This window comes from Typopeltis vanoorti, chromosome 22 (genome assembly GCF_054136105.1).
Source record: "Typopeltis vanoorti isolate ZY-2024b chromosome 22, IOZ_Tvanoo_1.0, whole genome shotgun sequence".
Taxonomy (NCBI): domain Eukaryota; kingdom Metazoa; phylum Arthropoda; class Arachnida; order Uropygi; family Thelyphonidae; genus Typopeltis; species Typopeltis vanoorti.
In genome coordinates, this window is record NC_143570.1 from 25,625,588 (window position 1) to 25,633,601 (window position 8,014).

Below are 8,014 nucleotides of genomic sequence, written 5' to 3' on the forward strand. Positions count from 1 at the left end.
CAGAGGGAATTTAATGTTTATCACCTATTATTTACCAGCAGTAATCATCATACTTGCTGATATTCAACTCTCACTGCTTCCTGATGTTCCCATCTTCATAAAACGTTTACTCCTATTATTTGACAACAGTTACGCAACTTCTCAGAGATTTTCATGTAAAGAATTCAAATGTGAATTAAGAAAAGAATTTCAATCGAATTCTGCAAATTTAGTTCTAAGAATTTGGTGAGTATGTTGCATTTGTTTTTGTTATCAATATTTTGAGCCTGTCGGTATAGACGAAGCCCTTTTGTCGGAAAAAACCTGGATTCGATTCCCGTCCATAACCTGAGGAACTTTTATCTGGTCTCTTTCGACTAAAGGTGAGTTAGCCAGTCTCATACGGAAGTAGAGGGTTTTTTCGTCCCTCGGAACAGACAAACCGGCCCTGTGAACACACACACTGATCTACATTCATAAAATACATTCTTAATCCCTCATGGGGGGGGGGGGGAGATCCACCCGTCCTAAGGGACGGGAGAGGCAAGGGGAGAACCCCATACGAAATAAATAAATAAAACTAATATTTTCTGAAATGTGAAACTTTCCTGATTGACAGACGTGCCTAAGACTGAAATAGAAGATCTTCTTAAGCAGCACTATCACAGTATCCTATGCATTCATCGTGGGGTACCTATCGGGAATTTGGTGATAACAATCATGGTTTACTAATATTACAAAAGAATATATATGTTTTATAGAATATTGAAGTTTTTTTTTTCATTACTCGCTGTGCATCAGCATTCATATGTTTTCTACATCACGTTAGATTCATACCCAACTTGGCACACACAAACAAGATGGATGACTTTATTAAAAAAAAAAAAAAAATCTCGACAACTGGATGGAAGTAAAAAAAAAAAATCGCCTACCATCCGGTACCTAGCGGTTCCAAAAATTTACGGGTTTCAGAAGAATCATAAATCGGAAGTATGTTTGCAATTCATGGCGAATACCAACGATTCACCTACCTACGATCTAATCAAATATCTATCTCTTCTGACGACACTGCTTAACAGGAAAAACAGAATAGTTCACTGAGTTTATACATCACTGAGAAAACGAAAAAAATAGAGACTTCTTTTTTTTCCAGGAAGTTTAGGTGTTACTAACCTTTTCACAAATGTGCCCAGAAAAGAAACTTTGGATTTAATTTGAGAATTCTGTAACCAAATATTGTCGTCGTATTCAGACACCGCACTTCTTCTCATCACCACCGCCCATTGCAAAATGTAGGAAGAATCAAACTTGATTAACGAAAGATTGTCAGCTTTCCGCACATTTAGGAGCATTATTCACAGCGGTATGTACCAAACATAGGAAGTTTAAACCACTTCAGAACTATAATAAAAAAGTTGATCGTCCCACCCCAAGTAATAAAAATCATCCACCACTAGAAGATATTCAAAAAAATCTATGCCACTGCTAGATATATCATTTAAAGCAATGGCATAGATGATGATGATAATATATACATATATATAAAATGGTAAGGATACCAAGCTATTTTAAATATAAACCTAGTTTCAATCCATTCCCCAAGTAAGCAAACAGACATGAAAGTCAAGTTTGCGCCTGCAAGTAATGCATGTCTGGGTGACCTACACGTAGTGCAAGTCTTAGGCAACTCGTGGTAAAGGTGGCATAAGCTCTGATCACTATTCTTAATATTTACCCTTAATGCAAAGCCCATCTCCTTGAGGAGATGTTTGGTCCATTTCCGGGTCCACCAGCACCGGAACCGCTTTGATGACGTTTCTTCATCACAGGCGAACACTCCGCCTGCACCTCCTTCAGTTTGTTTTCGAACTCCTCTTTCTCCTCCAGACTGTTGTTGTCCATTCAACTCACTACGTCGTCGCACTTCCTCGTAACCTTCACCTTGTCGTCTGCCGACAGTCTGTCACCCGCATCCCGCACTGCCTGCTTCACACCGTACACGTAACTCTCCAAATTGTTTTGAGCTGCGATTCGCTCGCGCTGCTCTTCGACCTCCTGGCGATATTTCTCGGCATCGGCAAGCATGCGGTCGATCTCCTCTTTCGACAGCCGACCTTTGTCGTTCGTGATGCAGATGCTCTCCAACTTTCCCGAACTGCGGTCCTTCGCGGTCACGTGCAGGATTCCGTTGGCGTCGATGTCAAAAGTAACTTTGATGTGAGGAACGCCACGAGGGGAGGGAGGAATTCCCGAGAGATCGAAACTTCCCAGCAAGTGATTGTCCTTGGTCATCGCGCGCTCACCTTCGAACACCTGGACGGTCACTCCGGGTTGATTGTCGGCGTAGGTGGTGAACGTGTTGGAGGTCTTGCAGGACATCACTCCTCCGGCAGTTTCGATGACCAACGACAGCGGAGCAACATCCACCAGCAGCACATCTTTGATGACGTCACCAGTATCGCCCGTCAGGACTGCGGCTTGAACGGCTGCTCCGTAGGACACGGCCTCGTCTGGGTTGATGGACATGTACAGTTCCTTCCCGTTGAAGAAGTCCTTGAGCAGTTTCTGAATCTTGGGGATGCCAGTGAAACCACCCACCAGCACCACATCGTGGATCTCCGACTTGTCCATCTTCGCATCGCTGAGCGCCTTCTCCACTGGTTCGAGAGTACTCCGGAATAAGAACAACTCCTCGAACCTTGCCCTCGTGATTTTAGCGTAGAAGTCAATTCCTTCGTAGAGAACATCAATCTCGATTCCCGTCTGCGTGCTGCTCGAGAGGGTTTTCTTTGCCCGTTTGCACGCCGTTCTGAGTCGACGCAGGGCACGTGGACTGTTACGGAGATCTTTTTTGTGCTTCCTCTTGAACTCCTCAACGAAGTGTGTCACCATTCTGCTGTCGAAGTCTTCCCCCCGAGATGGGTGTCACCAGCAGTAGCGCGCACTTCGAACATAGAACCTTCAATTATCGTAAGAATGGAGACGGCGAACGTGCCACCGCCAAGGTCAAATATCAACAGGTTTTTCTCTCCGTGCAGATTTTTGTCCAGTCCATAAGCGAGGGCAGCAGCTGTCGGTTCATTGATGATCCTCAACACGTTCAGTCCTGCGATCGAACCGGCATCCTTCGTTGCCTGCCGCTGGGAATCGTTGAAGTAGGCGGGAACTGTGATGACAGCATCCCTGACCTCTAACCCCAGATAGGCTTCCGCTGTTTCTTTCATCTTTGTGAGCACCATAGCACTGATCTCCTCGGGATTGAAGAGTTTGTCCTCCCCCTTGTAGGACACTTTAATCCTGGGTTCGTCTCCTTCGGTGACCACCCTTCAAGGTGGTCACCGAATACGCCAATATTTGAGATCCTGTTCGATTTTCGGATCGTGGTATCTTCTTCCTATGAGCCGCTTGGCGTCGAAAATACTGTTTTCGTGGTTAAGAGCACCCTGGGCTTTTGCCGGATCACCGATGAGCCGTTCCTTATCAGTGAAGGCAACTGATACCGACCTTCCCGTGTTGGAAGACTCCCACGCAGGAATAGGTTGTTGCCAGGTCGATTCCGATTGCAGGTGTTCTTAACTTGGGCATTTCTGTCACTCACTGAGTTCCACAGGAAAAATCCGAATTATTCACCGTCACTCTCGTCACCGTAGAAGTATCCAAAGAGTAGCAGTTCGTCTGCAGGCTTCACACACACACGCACATTTGCAGTGTGTACTATCGGCTCTCACCCAAGTGTTCTATATATCTTTTACGGTCCAAGTAATTAATCGGTTTATATTAATAATTAACGGCTATTGTTAATACAAAACTAGTAACGAGGTTAAAGTAAATAATTTACGAGAATTAATCACAGGATCCGGTAATTATTAATACTTCCCAACTATTGATGTATAATTAAACCCGTGTTGAACATTGTGAGCAATTAATCCAATTATGCGTTGAAATAACGAAAACTCGTGCAATTTTGTCAGCTGGACACGTGTTAATAATTTTGTGAGCCCGCTCTATCGATTGGTTGTTTTCATTATGAAATTCTGCGTATGGTTTTCAGAGAAAATTACACGTTAGTCCCGGCTTCTTCTCCATGTCCTGGAAGAAGCTTAACACTGATTATTTCGTTAATGGGAGAGTTTGCTTTTTCTTGTTTACATCAGTCGCTAGTAAGTGAGTGCATTTCTCCACATTTCCATTGATTTTACTTACCCATAAGCATAATTGAAGATTTAGAAATAAAGTCTAAATACCCGGAGATTATCAACGGTTATCAAGATATATTGTAAAAATTGGAAATATTGAATATGCCGTCATAAGCTGATGGCGATTATAAATTTATAATGGTTTATCAAGACCACCGAAACTCTGCCATTGTAACTCAAATCGCTGCAAATGTAAAAAAGTCAGAAATCCTTTGAAATTCCAAGCGCCACAGAGGTCTTTCCAACAAAAATAAGTAATTTGTTTTTAACCGGCTAACAATATAATCATAAAATAAAAAAAGGTATTGATCTCTTATGTTTTCTGCTATTAAATAAACTATTTTTTATAAAACATGTTTTTATTACATTTACCGGGTCATGTGATTAATTCTCGTAATTTATTTACTTTAACCTCATTTGGTTTGTATTAATAATAGGCCGGTAACTATTAATAATAACCGGATTTATTACATTATCGGTAACATATACAGTATATATTCCCTAACGTATGTTACTGGCTAGATGGGTGAAGCAAAAATGCTTTTCTTGTTCCCCTTTGGTCGGTTTGTATTAGAATTGATTTGGGTTTTTTATGTTTGCAGTGTATTTGCTTCACTGTAGTTGTTAGCTTGCTTGATCAGTAGATTTGGGTACAGGGTTGCTTTGGAAAAGAATTTTTCAGCTAAATCATGGAAATAAGAAGGGATGTTTACTTCTCGATGGATCTGGGAATTTCTTATGTACCATGGAGCATCCAGAATCATTCTTAGGCACTTATTCTGTATTCTTTGTAGTTTCTCTATGTTCGTTTTTGAGGTATGGCTCCATGCTGGAGAAGCGAAGGTGTAAACTGGGCGAATTACTGTTTTGGATAGAGTTAGTTTCGTAGATCTAATTTGCTTTATGATCAGGGGGTAGAGTTGTGCAATTACTTGATGTTTTCACTCCTGTTAGTTTGATGCGGTTGCTAAATAGGAGTTTGTCATCTAGTTTCACTTAGAGATAAGCGACTTCTTTCTCCCATGGGATCTTGACTCCGTTGAGCTGAATGTCATCCTTGCTAGTGACTTTTCTTCTGGAGAATAGTATAGCCGGGCTTTTTTTTTTTAGGAGGTTTACCTGGATCTTCCAATCTGTTAGCCAAGTTTCTAGCTAAATGATACTGCCTTGCAGCCTTCTAATTACCATTTGAGGGCTGATGGATCTTGATAGTATCGCAGTGTCATCCGCATATAGTGCTGTGATGATGTTTGTTGTGTTTGGGGGATATCAGCTGCAGAGATTGAGAACAGTAGGGGTGCTAAGAGAGCCTTGTGGCACGCCTGCACGGATCTTGCGTCTGATTGATACTGGTCCGTTTAGTTTGCATGTGTCTGTCACTTAGGTATGCTTTAATTAGTTTAACTATTTTTATTGGAAACTTGAACTTTATCAGATTGCAAAGAAGACCCTGATGCCATACCTTATCAAAGGCCTTTGCTATATCTATGAAGACAGTAGCTGTGTGGAGGTTCCAATTAAAGCCTCCTGCTATGTATTCCACCAATCGGTGTGTTTGTTGTACTGTGGAGTGTTCTCTGCGGAATCCGAATTGCTCGTCTAGGATAATTCCGATCATGTCAGTGATTGCTTGTAGCCTGAGGATAACCTTTTCGGTGACTTTTCCAAGACTTGATAGGAGGCTGATGGGTCTGTCGCCTTCTGGAAGTTGGGGGTTCTTGCCTGGCCTTTTTTTTTTTTTTTTAAAAGGTATATCTGCTGTTTTCAAGGTTATCGGGAAGTGCTGAAATGTGATGATTGCATTTGTGATGTTAACAATGCGTATTATTGCTTTTCTTGGTAGCAACTTCAATATTCTATTAGTGATGCCATCTGGGCCTGGAACCTTTTTGTTGTTTAATTGCGATATGATTTTAGTTATTTCCCCTGGGGTAGTGAGAGAGATGGGTTCTGAGTTATCAATGAGATGACTTAATGCTTTCCTGACCTGGCGATGAATTTTGTAGATTACGTTAATGTTTAGGTTTTTGTACGACGGACTGCATCGCTCTTCCAGGTTGTCTATAAGGGTTTCTGCCTTTTCCCTTGTCTGTGTGTACTATTCATGTTTGGTTTGTATAGGAGGTAAGGGTTGACTTTTGGTGAGTAGGAATTTTAGGAGTTTCCATAGGGAGTGATCTTCTGAGTTAATTGTGGCCAATTTGGTTTCCCATTCTTGATTTCGGTGGATTTGTAGAGCTTCTCTGACTTTTCTGTTGAGGTTGTTTAGTGTTATTTTGTCCAATGGGGCTCTAGTGTTGTGATCTCTTTCTTGCTTTATTCTAATCAGGTCCATGATTTCTTCTGATATCCTATTGGTCGAGTGGTGGACAGCGATTTGCATCGCTGAAGTTACTGCTTTTTGCATTTGGCTTGTTAATGGCTATATCTCTTCTTTTTTGTGTATAATGGGCGGTGCGCCAATGTAATCTGGTAGAATTTTTGCGAGTTTGTCCCATGCTATAAGGGAGCGCTGGGCTACGAGTTGTTCTTGATTGCCTAGCCTGAGCTGTATGGGGGTTGTGATCTGATGAAAGTTCCGTTTCCTGTATTTTCATTCAGATTATTTCCTGTATCATTTATGTACAAATTAAACAGTAATAGTTCTGGCACAGAACCTTGTGGAAGACCACTAGTCACCTGCTTTTGTCTAGATTCTGCTCCTCCATATACCACTTTTTTTTTAGTGCTGTAATCTAGATTCTTGAATCAGCTCGATGTCGTTGCTATAGCAACTAGCAATGTAGAAATGTGATTGGTACTTGTGCTGCCATCTCTCCTTAAATTGTATTACTAAGTTAAGGAGAGAAACCATGTTAAAATAATGACGAAATTATTTGTGGACAAAGCACAATTCCAGTTACAGACCGGAAAACGCACGTAATTGAAAAATTGAGTGTTTTCCGGTCTATGGTTTTTGTCCACAATTCCAGCTACATAACCCTATCGTGTCACTATGCCCTTAATTGGTACCACCCACACTGCATGTAACGAGAGTCCCTTTACAAGAAGTCAATATGCGATTTATATACAACATTGAGTTCGAGGATACTACGCATGCTTGCGGAATAAGTGGGGGGGAATAAATATCTTCATGCTATTGCTAACATTTATATATAAATAAATTTAATATTTGTAAAGCACGCTAAAATATGCGCATAGCATTGAGATGAAGTCAAGTGAACTACGATGTCATTTTGTCCAGAAATAAAATTTTTCTGCTGATGAAGCACTGGTAACTGTTCGTTCTTATTCCTTCTCCCTATTTCGAATATCATGGATGTTTTTACAGCAGTGCTACGTATATCATGTCTTCCATTACGCTGTGTGCAGATTTGATGCTAGTCTGATTGAATGTTTTCTAGAATTTTCCCATCCAGATTCCAAGTTTCAGGTCAATAGGATTTCCCCCACTCTACAGAAGAGTTTTAGCTTACTGATTACCAAAATTTAGCAATAGCAGTGTCACATACTCCCCCCCCCCCTTGGCAAAAGAAAAAGGCATTGGAGAACACTAAGAGTCCAACATTAGAATAATACTTAGTGAAAAATTCCGTATTTTTAAAACTACCAGATTCTTAAGTTTTTTATTATTTTTTTTATTATTTTTTTTATTGTAAAAAACAGCATTTCGTTTATTAGTGGCACTCCGAATTTATAAATGCACAAATAATAAAATCAGTTTATAAACTAAAGAAGATCATAAAAGTAAGAAGTCAATCGAATCCTCAAGGTTGCTTGAACTTCAAGACGGACAGAAGGTTGGTTACTTGTGAAAAAAAAAATGGAAACGTACACAT

At 40.8% G+C, this 8,014-nt stretch overlaps 1 pseudogene; it reads right to left on the reverse strand.

Moving 5' to 3' along the window:
- Positions 1 to 1,716: 1,716 nt before the first annotated feature.
- LOC150094247 (heat shock 70 kDa protein Ab-like) lies at positions 1,717 to 3,564 on the reverse strand (annotated as a pseudogene).
- Between the last annotated feature and the right edge of the window lie 4,450 nt (positions 3,565 to 8,014).